We start from the raw sequence: 15,119 nt of genomic DNA on the forward strand, positions 1-15,119 counted from the left end.
GTACGCTGGAAAAGCTTCAAGGAACTTTGGTTATTTTTCCATGAATTTTCCAGAAGTCAAGACAAACAGGAGACACACTTTCATTTCATTTAAGCCCTCACTCAGATGAACGCTAGTTCAGTGATAACAGTTAGTAACTATGATAAGAGTTACTGTATTTCAAATAAACTCAGTAATGTTAAAATTTAAAACATTGAGTAGTGAACAATACTTTCGCCGCTAATTTCTGCCGGCATTTATTTGAATCTGTAACTGAAATTTTTAGGGTTAATTGGACAGATGCATTGATTGGCCCTTATACTGTAGTGTAGCCAGTACTTGGAGACCCTATAGACAGTGACTTCCTGATTTACAACATATTATTCATGCAGCTGGATGTGGAGATGCTTAAACAATTATTTCATAGAAGCAACAAGTTTTAGCTTGTCTGTGCTCATTCATTAATTATTTATCCATCCAGTCGCATGAGTCATCAATTCCGTTTCAAACCAGCACATCTAGAAAGGATAAGTTACTCTTTCGGTGCACATCTTTAGCATATAAAGACAAGTGTACAGTTTTCAGGTCAATGATTTCTATTACAGGCGTGTCATCCCTGTCTCTCAGTCTGTGTATGTACATCCAAAGCTTCATTCCTTTTACAAGAATTACAAAGAAGCTAGCACTATGTGAAAATCATAATATATGAAAGCTTAACATTTTCAAATACTGATTTGGATCTGGGGTTGGGGATAAAGACCCAAAGAGTGAAGCCCTGCTTCACCTATCCTTCTACAACAGGTATGTTGGAAAAGTAAGAGTACAGAGGCTATGACACTCATAGGGATATTTTTTCATTTTTTCTGGCAAAGTTGGCAGTAGAATGTATGCTCATAAATTCTGAATCCTGTCAGCTGCGAGATAAGAAATGTAATCAGATTTCTTCTTGCAAAGGGAAAAACAGCATTCTAGATTCTTAATGACATCAGAACTGTATATGGGATGGTGTGCTGTATCATACTAACTTGTGCTCGTGGTATTGTGATTTTAAATATGGCAGAACGAATGTTCATGATGAACGGAGGAGTGGGCATCCCTCAACCACGACTAATGAGATGGTGAACAAGATCGAACAAATGATTTGTGGAGACGGTTGATTGACTTAGTATGAGATAAAAGCAGCAATGTTTTCAGATGTCTCTCCTGGATTAAGTAATCACTGAAACACTTGACTTTTGACAACTGTGCAAGATGGACTCCGAAACAGCTCACATATCAACACAAAGTCAATGGAATTGCGTCTTTTCAAGAATTTCTCAAGTATTTCAAACAGGAAGGTGAATAGTTGACTCCACTGTGACTGGTGACCAAACATGGGTGCCCTTTGCACCACTAAGAAAAAAAAGAGACAATCAGTGCTGTGGTGACATCACTCTTCACCATCAGCAAAAAAATTCAGAACTATAGTTTCAACCTAAAGAACCATGAGCTATGTCTTTTGGGACCATAAAGATATTCTCCAAGTTTCGTCCCAGCAAAAAACAATTACTGGTGCACGGTACAGCGAAACCCGAAGAATAAAAGGAAGATGATACAGAACAAAACAAGGAGATGTTAACACAGAGAATGTGATTGTTTCTCAACAATCCATATCCCCACACAGCCAGTGCCACAACACAGCTCTTGAATTCTTTGATTTAGAAAATCATCAACCAGCCTGCTCATGATATGGCTTCTTCAAATTTGCAACTTTTCAACCCTCTGTAGTTGTTTATGGGTGGGAAAAGCTTTTCTACTGTTGATGAGGTCTATAGTGCCATCAAAACAATGGGCCAAAGATGCAGCAAGAGACTGATTTGACAAAGGCATCAGAAAGCTTGGCCCTTGGCTCAAAAAGTGCATTTAGAATGAAGGAAACTGTCAAAAACCAGTGTGTGATGTACATCTGTACACTTGTAAAATTTTCTTAAATATATTCCTTTTTAAGTTTTTAAACAAATGCCTTATATATACAAACATACTGTCACTGACAAGACAATCAATATCTTATTTCAGTTTAGTTAGTTATTTACATGTTCTAGGGATAAACTGTACACTGTATTGTTTATGGAATGATTCAATTTATAGGGTACTAAAATATGGCTTATCATGAACATTTACAAATGAGATTAGCTAAAAGTAAAGATATTTTTATTACAGAGGTACACGATTCGTTTGCGTCATAGTGCATGTTTTGTAATAAAATAGATCAAGGGTCCAGAAGCAACATTTTAAAATTCAGTTTTTGTAACTGTCAAGTATCCTTCATACCAAAAAGTAAATCATCAAAGATTTTGCAAGCAACATTTATTTGCCCACTACTCCCCTCCTCTCTTTCTGACAATGAGTTAAAGACAGATTTAATAAACAGTGAAGAAGTTCAGTCTTCCTTTTAGTATTTCAAATATGGACATTGTTATTTCTTGTGAATTGCACTAGACTATTTCCAACCTCCTCTTTCTTTCTCATCCAGTCCAGCAAGTTTCTGCTTACCCAGCATTCTGAGTGAGTTTTCCAAACCCTCCCCATCTCCTAAACCTCAACAGTCCTTTTTCTTCATCCCTCTTCCTTCCCCTTCAACCCTCCTGCCAGGAGGAGGAGGAGCCACTGGCTCCAAAAGCTTGCAGATTTCCTTAACCTTTCAATGTGTGTGTTCTGCGGCCACTATTTGTTCAGCAGATTTTTTTTATCTATTCACTTACATTACAACCTCTTAATGAGATATCTAAAAATGAGCACAGATGAATACTGCATATTATTATTACTGCACACTTTTTGCGCAGTAAAGACTGTATAAACATAAGTTACTTCTGCATTTAAAAAAAAATCCATGTTACTTTGTTAAAAAAAATGTAAAGTGACTTATTGATTTATGACTCCAAGACTTACTGTGACTAAAATTTCCCAAATGTCTGTACAGAGTGGTTTAAAACCATCCCCCCTCCCTTCCCGCCTCTTCCTCAATTTCATCTGTATGTACATCTACATTGAAGAACTTGTCTTAATTCTTAATCTTGGGACATACATTGGCGTTTGTAGTGTCACAGGCTATTTTATAGGATTTAGCAAGTCACAATCAAGGTTTAACTCAGCCAATGAAATATACCTGAGGATTTCTTAATGCGTGAGGGAGGCAAAACGACCAGACAGTCCACTATGTGGGAAATTCTGTGCAGAGACAAAGTAATACATGGAAGCCATATGTCTGAGGAGCAGTACGGGTTGTATGGCCTTCAAAAAGAAACTATTTGATAGTTCCTCGTATTTCTTGTAGTAAAGCTATTATTTCAGCTATTTCATACATCATTAATCATCAGTTTCTTAGTTTACACTCTGCACTTTCTTGCTGTTCTCATCTGTTGTCACAAATCAGGGAAATTCTTCACATGTGTTGCCTTCATGAGAACTATGAATACATCTGAATTTTCCTGTGCATTTCTTAACTGTTGGAAACAGAATAACAAGTTCCTCATAAAACATCACAAACTTGGATTAAATCTGTTGGTGATCAACTAACCAAAGCAACACATTTTATGATAGCATGGTATTCCAGTTTGTCCATTTAAATGAAACATAAATGAAATTATTCAGCAGCTCACACTGAAAATGTACTTACATTATTGTGGAAAATGTAACAACATAAAATCAAAACAGTTTATATAATGAGGATTTTTCACTTTGTCATTGCAAATAAACCAAGTAAAAGTACCATTATATAAAAATGAAACAACAAGCATATGAAGAGGAAGATAAGTCGTAAAAGAAAGGGCAAAATCTAAAGAAAGAAATGGATGGTTTACTATGTAAGGCAGACAACTATGGGAGTGATTACCATTAAAATGAGACCAGATAGGTGACAGGAAGCCTTTTAATACCATTTCCTTAAATTGCAGACCTTGTCCTAACACAGAATATAACTCTCCCCCCCCCCTCCCCTCCTCCCACACACACACAGTATGAAGTTCCACAGTATTTATCATCACAGAAGTCTGAGGTAGTTTCCCAAACTACCTCAGACCTGGCCACAACTTCGCACCATGCTCTGTTTCTTTGTGCTAGTGTTCAGTTATTCACACTGGTTACTTTGTGTGTTTACCTCTGTGCTCATCTCTAAGCAGTGTTCAGACTCTGCTCCCCGTGGATTGACTTGCGCGTAGTGTTTAATTCCCTCTTCTGGGGTTCAGCTCCCCAGCTTTATGGTTGATCCACTGTTACATAGTATAGTTACATTTGTGCCAACAGTGACAATTTCACACTGTTGTCATGACCCGTGCAGATAGAAAAGTGGCCATGTAGCATGTTATTACACGTGTGATGCTTTTTTTTTTTTTTTGTAGCCACCATAGACATGGTGACATGGTAACACTTTTCCAATGCAGGGAAGATCAGTTGCATCTCCAGAAGCAGGTGCAGGAAATGCTCAGGCAGAATGTGAAATTGATCCATATGCTTCACTGGTGGCAGGCCAGGCACCTACTGGGAAACTTTCTTCCATGCCACCCACACCCTATTCGCCAGCTTTCATGAGTCTGCAAAAAGACAGGAGAATTAGCTATGCAGGAGAATTAGCTATGCAGGAGAATTAGCTATGCTGGTTCTTGCTGCACTGCTAGGTAAATGTATGATCAGTTCGGCTAACATGGCCACCTTGTTATTGTCCAGCAGAGCAGCCCCTCCACTGAGCCCGAGAATTTAACTTCGAAGAACTCTGTCAGTTACTTTGGTCATCAAACACGTTTGGTGGCATGGTTGAATTTTAGCCAGCACAACAAGCATCCCAGAGAGTTGCCAACCTGCAAGGTCTCTTGTGCTAGTATTAGTTTCAGTGTCCCCAACGTGCTGTCTCATACGCAGACTTGCTAATTAGGGAAGTGATTTACCTCACTAATTGTGGACATGACTGGTTATCAGCACACTCTGCTGTCCAAACTAAGACATGGCTTTCCATGACCTTTTCTTAGACAACATTGACCAGACTACTGAATCCTATGAACTTATGTTGGCGAAAAGGGATGTACTTTCCGACAATTGGCAGGAAGTTTGATATATGCGGTAAACAGCTCCCAGTGCCCCATGGTGTTGGCCAGGTGAATGTTCCTGCCATTCTGTCATGACACATTTGACAGTTCATGTACAGTGTGTCATGGCCACCTTTGCCCAAGGTGAGCCAAATGGTTACAAATAAGTCAAATAACCATGGTCCCCACTCATGATATTTTTTGAGCTCTCAACTTCGCTTTCCTTCTCCATCTGTTTCCGTTCTGTGGGAAAGTCAGCACTCCTGCTCCGATTGTCATGTGATACATATTAGACAGGACTGCCCATATGTAGATGCCTTGTGTGAGGAGTGCTGAAGAGTAGACCATTTTTAATCAATCTGTGACAGATAGCGAGTCACAGGGTGGCCATCTGAGACCCTAGTGTTTTCCCTGGTCTCAGAAACTGTTTCCGAAGTCCCACAAGCATTATTCCTGCACAATCTGCTAATGCTGGCAGTGGATGGGCAAGCGATTGAGTTTAGTTAGATATAGGAGTGACAATCGTATCATTAACTTAGACACATACCGGCTTATGGATTGTTGTGTGTTTCAGTGGCCACTACATCAAGTTGCGTCTTATAGTAAACGATATACTCCTTTGAGATGGCAAACATCCATCTCTGCACATTATAAGAAAGCAGAACAACAACTTACATTGTTAGTGATTATTTCACCATTGACACAAAATATTTTTGGGTTAGTCACCTTTTCTGTTTTTGGCTTCCAAGTAGTGGGTGAAGTACATTTACTGTCACAATCAGTCCGCTTTGAAGATTTGGAATTTTTACTATGGTTGTATGACCAGCTGTTTGAGAATACCATGGATTGGGCAGAAAATTCCGAAGCACACATCTCCCTTAAGTTGTCAGCAATACCTAAATTTTTTCACTCCTGCCCCATTCCACTCAATATGCACGACAAGGTCGAGGCTGAGTTGCAGCATTGGCAGGGCCTCAGTGCCTTTTCTCCTGTTTTATCAAGGCAGGGGCTACACCTTTGGTGGTGATTTTAAACAGATGGTCAACAAATTCCGCAGCCAGAGCAGTTGTTAGCAAAGTTGTCAGGAGGCCAGTCCCCCCCCCCCCCCCCCTCCTCCTTACGTTGACTAGCATGACAAATACCTGCAGTTACTTTTTGACATCAGTTCTCGGAATTTCTTGATGCTTGGACTTAATGTAATTGCTTGCCCTTTGGAATTTCGTCTCTGCCCGGTATTTATCAACAATACTTGCAGCAGTTGATTCAGTACTACATTGATGACAACTGGGTCATGGGCTCCAAATGAGAGGAGCACTTACTCAATCTGTAGACAGTTTTCCTACACCTTCTGGAGAATGGCCATCACTGCAAAATGTAATTTTTTCCCCTCAAAGGCGCCTTTTTTTTTTTAGGTATGTTGTTTGCAAAGATGGCCTCATACCTGCAGACGAGCTTGTCAAAGCCATCGAAAACTACTGGTGCCCCAGTCCCTTTGGGAAAGATTTCTTATTATACAAAGAATGTCCCCCAAGCCATGCACATCTGGTGTCCTCTTAACCGGCTTTGCCAAATGGCTGTCAAAATTTGTATGTCCTGCAGTCTATCGCAGAACTTTTCAGTCCCTCAAGCAATATTCATACTCCAGTTCCTATTTGGCTTCCTTTATACCAGATAAGCTGTTAACCCTGGCCACCAACGCGTCCCAGTATGGCATAGGTCCTACCCTGTTGCATCCAGAACCCAAATCACAATGAGCAACACATCACTTACACTTCGAAGACACTTTCAGTGGCGCAACATAATTATTCACCGGTGGAAAAGGAATCACTGGCTATCATTTTCAGCATTAAGAATTTCATCATCTACTGTAAAGTGCAAAGTTCCTAATCATCACCGTCTGGCCCCCTTATTTGGTGGCCGTTGCAAGTTAATGGATAGGAGTGCCCACCATTCGCAGGGGGAGGGGGGGGGGGTGCTCTTTCTCAGTATTACTGCTATGAAATTTGTAACTGGTCCACTGCCCAGCATTTTAATGTGGATGTATTTATTATTGCACTTGTCAATGGGACCAGATCTGGAGTTCGACTACCAGGAGGCTCACATTTTCACATTGGAGATTCCTTGCAACAGATTTTGTTTGATTTTCTGTTGATGGCATGGAAGTTTGTGGTTGCCATGATCACTGACCTGTTTTTTGTTTTGTTTTTTCCTTTTTGGAAAATCATTACAGCAGTCCAGACAGGATAGCCAGAGCATGCTCCTCCAGGAGCAGAGTTGGTGCGGTGTACATTTCTCCTCCTACATGACCACTAAATGTGGTTCACACTCTCTACATAGCAGTAAAACTGCCAAGAGGTCATCCCTCTGGTGTTGTGTCCTCGCATACTCAGGTAGCTGCACACCTCATATTGGGTTATATATCATTTGAAGGCTTTGACACAGTGTCACCTTTACTGCCTGGTACTCAGTCGCAATATCAAACACCTTGTGCGGGCTTGTGTTGTGCACAGAACCAGGCTGCACCTTCATGTCACTTTTCGCTTTGGGCAGTCCCAGAGCACCCTTGGGACAGGTTATGCACAACTTTGCAGGACAGTTTTTTGGAAGCATGTGGTGTTGGTAGTTGATGCAGTGTCCAGTTCCCTGCATGTTGCCAGATTGTCTTCCCTTGCATCAACAGTTACTATTTGTGTTCCCTGTCTTTTATGCTATTGAGAGCTTCCCCCAGACCGTCATATCTGATAATGATCGGCAATTTGTGTTGCAGGGACTTTCAGATTTTTGCATTAATAATGGTGCACAACATCTGATTACCACCCTGTTTCACCCAGCTCCTAACTCTTGTGGTGAAGCCCTTTTTGCGGATGTTCCAAGACTCAAATGAAGAAGTCCATGTCTGCCTCATCCCGTGACGATACACTGTGTAGTTCTCTTGGCATGTACTGGGCAACACCGTTAATGGTTGCTGTCCTGCAGAATGTTTGCGGTTTGTTGGATTTGTTGCACCCTAAGTCAGATGCTCTGAACTTTCATGTCTTACCACACTTTCCTCTTTTGGCTGCAGCAGCAGGGGTGACTATCATGTGTAGCGGTGGCCCGCAATAGTAGCATTTGTTTGTGGTGAATGTCAGTCAGGAGTAACTGACCTGTCATTCCAATTAGTTGCATCCATAATCTTTTCAACCTGCGACTCTGCCATATACGCACCCACAGGGCAACAGGGACAGGTGCAGTGTTTTCCTGGTAGGGGGCTCGTAGGGGGCTCCCAATTGCAGCAGCATGCACACCCACTGCTGCCCTCACTGTGCCCTCATTTCTCCCACGGAAGAGAACACAGGTGGCAGTTGATATCACGACTCCCACTGCCAACCACATGGACTTGGAACTGGGGTCATCCCTTCCCCACTTGCCCCTGGACAAATCCTTGTACCAGTTGTTATTCCAGCCCCTGCAATATTCCACCACTCCGCAGACATCAACTGCATTGGCGTTGCCTACTTCACAGGTAGATCCACTTCCGACAAATCTTATGCCCTTCCAGGTTTTGCAATGAAGGTCACATCACAAACCTTGCCATTTTTGGCCCTTTTCAGGAGGGGGGACTTAGCATTCCTGCCAACAGATATCAACATGGACACAGATGAGATGGTGCGGGAAAAGTAGTGCAGCGAGCTCTCGCAGGCAGCACGCATGACGCATTGTATGGGCAGAAACACTGAGCCAGATGTAGACCAACTGGTGTAAATAGGTCAGGTCTGATTAGATCTTACTAAACTGATGTCAACTATCTGGGATCTGCCTTACAAGGAATTCAGAATCTCACTTATGATGCTTATATATTGGACCTAATGGTGTCAAACAGACCTGATCTCAGTGAGTACGTCACACTAATACTGATATGAGCACGAGATGCTGTAACAGCAGTAATTACCAGAGACCAGTCAACAAAGAAAAATTAGGGGAAAACATTTGTGCACTCACAAATTTTTGTACAGAGGTAGGAGGAAGTGCCATTGGTGTGTGAGCATGAAGGGGGCTGGGGTGTTTAGAAGTTACTTCATGTTTTGCTTTACTGTATTGAAAACCACAGCTTCTAGTGAAAATGGAAAAATTGCAACTTATTATAAATAGTTTTTTAATAGCATAAAATGATGTTTATTGTTAAATAAAGTCGGTCCCACATCTAAGGGCAGTAGAACCTTACTAAGAGTGAAATTGTGTACTGGAGGTGCAACAGGGTGGAAGACGGGATGGAGGTTAGAGATATGAGGCAAAGGTAGCTTGCTGGAGCAACTTCACACACTTCCCTCCGTCATAGGTCTGCAAATTGAAGAACGAGTCAATGATTCCCTACACTCTCTATTACACTACATCATCACAAAATGCAACTACAGGGTGTTTCACAAAGTGATAGCTGCTGGCCACAGTGCGCCTTACAGATCAAAAATGGCTCTGAGCACTATTGGACTTAACTGCTGAGGTCATCAGTCCCCTAGAACTTAGATCTACTTAAACCTAAGGACATCACACACATCCATGCCCGAGGCAGGATTCGAACCTGTGACCGTAGCGGTTGCACTGTTCCAAACTGTAGTACCTAGAACCGCTTGGCCACCCCGGCCGGAGCCTTACAGATCACTGGTGATGCAGTACACATACATTCCTGAAGGTGTTGAACTTGTATTTATACAGAGGATACCAGGAAGAATGCTCATTTGAAGCAAAAAGCTTCACACAGTCATAAGCCCTAGTCTGAATAATTTCTGTGACAGAACACATTACATGTACATTTGCTTTTGGGCTAGTGGTGAGCTTGTATGTGTTTTACCCACTAACCCTCTTTGACATTTTATTCTAGCCCAACATACCTCATTGCTTTCAACCTCTTTGGTTGGGATATCTGTCTGTCTTTAAACTAGCCCACTTAACGCACTGTTATCCACGGTGTGAAGCAAGTGAAGTAGTGCAAAGGATTGAGAGCATATCAGAGAAAAGAATCAGATAACTGTGATTTAACACATGCTGGCTCAAATGCCTTACAATAATGAAGAACATGCTGACAACAGTTTCCGCGATAACAGTGTTCCTACTGCTGTCGATGAATAATACCTGCATTTTCCAACTTCTTGTAGAGTGTTTACCAGAATTTTCAGTACATTATGTGAAACAGGTTTTCTTTAGAGCTTCCATTTTTCTTCTGAACGTGTAGTTTAACAGTCTGTGCTGTTTAGAAACAGCAACACAATGATGAAGTGCAGTCCTACTATCAGCATACAGCAACTTTCTGCACATATCTTTGTCCCACAAACTCGGTTATGGAGAACATTACATGCAGAAAACTTATACCTATTACAAATGCAGTGTTCCCACAATCTTCACATTGATGACAGTGTCACACACCATGAATTTTATCTCTGATTAGGTGACAATAGTCATTTGTTTCCATTAATACTTTTCAGTGATGAAATCATGATTATACAGAATGGAATCAACGTAATAATAATCGATTGTCGTTGGAAAATCCACATGCTACAGCTGAAACCTATTTCAAAGTTTGTTTGCTGATCAACGTATGGTCATTGTCGGTAACATGTTGATAGGTACAAATATTTAAGAAGCTTAAACAACAGGACAGAATTACTGACATTTTTTTGGAAAAATCATTTGTTGAAAACCTTGATGATGTTCCTTTGGCCACGGGCTGATGAGAACTGATGGATTGTGATGGCATGCAACTGAATGAGAAATAGTCTGTCATGGGGCTTATCGTGAAACGGGCTACCCTTTAAGGCGTGGCTACAGATAGTGTGATAATACCTTTTATAAGCATGGAAAAACAGACATACACAAGTTGAATTTCTTCAGCAGTTCATGGTGGTATGAATTACAATGTCACTCACTTTTCAGAATGGTTAGTTTGCACTAAAGGAGTAAGATTTTTATATACAGACCAGGAATCAAGCAAAAGCAAATTCTTTTGATCTGCTATTGGCCACAAGCAGTGCTCATACCATAGTTGTAGTTATCTTATGTCCATTTTCTCACCCTTGCTTGCTGTAATGTAAATATTGCCTACTTACTACCCTTGCAGCATCAAGCACACGAGAAAACTCGCAGCACAATAAATAACTTTCCAGCCAACTAAATTAACATTTGGCGTAATTCTATATATGAATACATTAAGGTATTGATGTTAGTCGATCTTGATATAACTCTCTTGGCACCTCTAATTTCCAGGGTTCCTTTCATGTATGTTTCCTCTTCAAATACCGATTCATCGAAGTTGAAAACGAAGTCCTTACTGAATGATAGGACAATTTTTTTTTATCTCATCTATAGTTTTTCAGGCCAATTCCACAGTTTGCTGTGCATCATCAGGTTAATGCTTTGTTTGAAACTTTATCATCTTATGTCTTCTAGTTCTGAAGCATGTTTGGAGTTACGCAACCATCCACTGCTTCCCTTGAAATCATTGTAACCTACATCATACGCAATATCACGCATTCTTGAAACATGCAAACAGCAGTTTTTGTTCCAAGTGCACTGTGTCCTCCATTGAATATCTATAGTTTTTCTTATGCACTACATGGTCATATTGCTGTAGACTTATTAGGAATCTGTTCATAACTGTTTCTTTACTATGTTGCAGATGATCATCCGCATATGTACTTATGTTTAGTAAACGCGCCTTGGACAACAATAGTCGTTTACTAAGTTTCACTGGAGATGGGGTTTGTGGCTTCAGTCTGACAATGACGACAAACTACATCGCTCCATACCTGTTTCAATATCACTTTCACTTGTTAAGCACTTTTCGTCATGATTGTACTCCTCATGTACAGTCTTAGACATAAAAACTGACTATCAGCCAGCCGCCACGGACACTAAGTCCAAGTCGTTCACATAAGGAGGCAAATAAAACTGACCGCCCCGGAGAACTTAAAGTCTGGCCATCTGCACAATCTGGCAACACTGAAAGATGCGGAAGTGTCAGGAGGAAGTGTTGTTTACACACCTGATGTTGTCGGGTTGTGTGAGCCTGTGGTCTAGTGGTAATTGTCGTGCATTCTAAACTTATAGTTGTGTGTTCACATCCAACTGTATCTGTATCTCTCTCTCTCTCTCTCTCTTACCACATTTTAGCCTTTGTCTAAAGTTATGAGTCTGATTGAACATCGAAGATAATTTGCTTCACATTCTACCCACTAGTAATAACAAATACTTCCAGAAACAATTCCGCAGTACAACTCGTGGTTGTTTGCGATCAGAACAGCTTACGCTCGAGAATTTCCTCATGATGCAGTGGTTACCGGCCACCGGCCAGACACCACCTGCCGCCTGAAATCGGACGCTGCCCAGGTGAATGTGGGCCGACGCTGTCAGTGTATGTATCAACTGCCATTTTTGAATTTGTAGTTCTAATTATCATCCTGCAGCAGTTAAGCATTGGATTTTGCATACTTGAAAATTATGAACTATGGTAAAGCGTTGTAAAATTGGGTCGCAGGTGGAAAAAGGTATAACATCTGCAACACAGTATTTACTTTTGGTATAAAAGAGGGGTGAATGCAGAGGAGGCAGCTTGAAAGATTTGAACTGTGTGTAGAGCGAGTGCTTTTCGGAAAAATATGCCAGAAAAAGGTATTCTTCTTTCAACAAAGACTGTTCCAGCATGAATGATTTTCCACATTAAGGAAGTCTCGACTACTGATATAAGTGATGGATTACGATTTAACCATCATGCGACATTTGCATTCAACAGGCAAGATTCAGAAGTCTGGTGTAGGAGTACCGCATGCTCTAATTCGGAACAACAAAAATCAATGGAGTGACTATTATTGCAGTTTCGCTTTCATCAAGTCACTCACTGAACATTATTAAGCAATACTGTTACTAGTGATGAATTATGATGCCTTTATCGTTAACTTTCTAACAAGAAATGAAAGTCTGAGCCCCCCAAAAGATGTAAACTCGAGGAAAGAGTAGTGTGAACATAATATTCGCCATCTGATAGCTCCAAAAGTGTGTTTTGCACTACAAATTCTTCCCCAAGGCTCTGTCCATCACAGTTGGAATTTGTTGCCAACAACTGAGACACCTTTCAGTTGCAGTGTAATAAAATCGACCAACAAAACTACGTCATGTGAGCTAATGCATGGTAATGCACTCTGTTGATTTGAGAAAAAAAACTATCCAGGAGATTGATAGGGAAGTCATCACTCAGGCACTTGCATTGATCTACATCTACATCCATACTCCGCAAGCCACCTGACGGTGTGTGGCGGAGGGTACCTTGAGTACCTCTATCGCTTCTCCCTTCTATTCCAGTCTCGTATTGTTTGTGGAAAGAAAGATTGTCGGTATGCCTCTGTGTGGGCTCTAATCTCTCTGATTTTATCCTCATGGTCTTTTCGCGAGATATATGTAGGAGGGAGCAATATACTGCTTGACTCTTCGGTGAAGGTATGTTCTCGAAACTTCAACAAAAGCCCGTACCGAGCTACTGAGCGTCTCTCTTGCAGAGTCTTCCACTGGAGTTTATCTATCATCTCCATAACGCTTTCACGATTACTAAATGATCCTGTAACAAAATGCGCTGTCTCCGTTGGATCTTCTCTATCTCTTCTATCAACCCTATCTGGTACGGATCCCACACTGGTGAGCAGCATTCAAGCAGTGGGCGAACAAGTGTAATGTAACCTACTTCCTTTGTTTTCGGACTGCATTTCCTTAGGATTCTTCCAATGAATCTCAGTCTGGCATCTGCTTTACCGACAATTAATTTTATATGGTCATTCTATTTTAGACCATTCCTAATGCCTACTCCCACATAATTTACGGAATTATCTGCTTCCAGTTGCTGACCACCTATATTGTAGCTAAATGAGAAAGATCTTTCTTTCTATGTATTCGCAGCACATTACACTTGTCTACATTGAGATTCAATTGCCACTCCCTGCACCATGCATCAATTCCTTGCAGATCCTCCTGCATTTCAGTACAATTTTCCATTGTTACAACCTTTCGATATACTACACCATCATCCGCAAAAAGCCTCAGTGAACTTCCAATGTCATCCACAAGGTCATTTATATATATTGTGAATAGCAACAGTCCTACGACACTCCCCTGCGGCACACCTGAAATCACTCTTACTTTGGAAGACTTCTCTCCATTGAGAATGACATGCAGCATTCTGTTATCTAGGAACTCTTCAATCCAATCACACAATTCGTCTGATTGTCCATATGCTCTTACTTTGTTCATTAAACGAGTGTGGGGAACTGTATCAAATGCCTTGAGGAAGTCAAGAAACATGGCATCTACGTGGGAACCCGTGTCTATGGCCCTCTGAGTCTCGTGGATGAATAGTGTGAGCTGGGTTTCACACGATCGTCTTTTTCGAAACCCATGCTGATTCCTACAGAGTAGATTTCTAGTCTCCAGAAAAGTCATTATACTCTAACATAACATGTGTTCCAAAATTCTACAACTGATCGACGTTAGAGATATAGGTCCATAGTTCTGCACATCTGTTCGACGACCCTTCTTGAAAACAGGAATGACCTGTGCCCTTTTCCAATCTTTAGGAACGCTATGCACTTCTAGGGACCTACGGTACACTGCTACAAGAAGGAGGCAAGTTCCTTCACATACTCTGTGTAAGATTGAACTGGTATCCCATCAGGTCCTGCGGCGTTTCCTCTTGTGAGCGATTTTAATTGTTTGTCTATTCCTCTGTCATCTATTTCTATATCTACCATTTTTTCATCTGTGCGACAATCTAGAGAAGTAACTACAGTGCAGTCTTCCTCTGTGAAACAGCTTTGGAAAAAGACATTTAGTATTTTGGCCTTTAGTCTGTCACCTTCTGTTTCAGTACCGTTTTGGTCACAGAGTGTCTGGACATTTTGTTTTGATCCACCTACCACTTTGACATAAGACCAAAATTTGTTAGGATTTTCTGCCAAGTCAGTATATAGAAATTTACTTTCAAATTCGTTGAACGCCTCTCGCATAGCCCTCCTCACACTACATTTTGCTTCCTGTAATTTTTGTTTGCCTGCAATGCTTTGGCTATGT

This window comes from Schistocerca nitens, chromosome 1 (genome assembly GCF_023898315.1).
Source record: "Schistocerca nitens isolate TAMUIC-IGC-003100 chromosome 1, iqSchNite1.1, whole genome shotgun sequence".
Lineage (NCBI taxonomy): Eukaryota > Metazoa > Arthropoda > Insecta > Orthoptera > Acrididae > Schistocerca > Schistocerca nitens.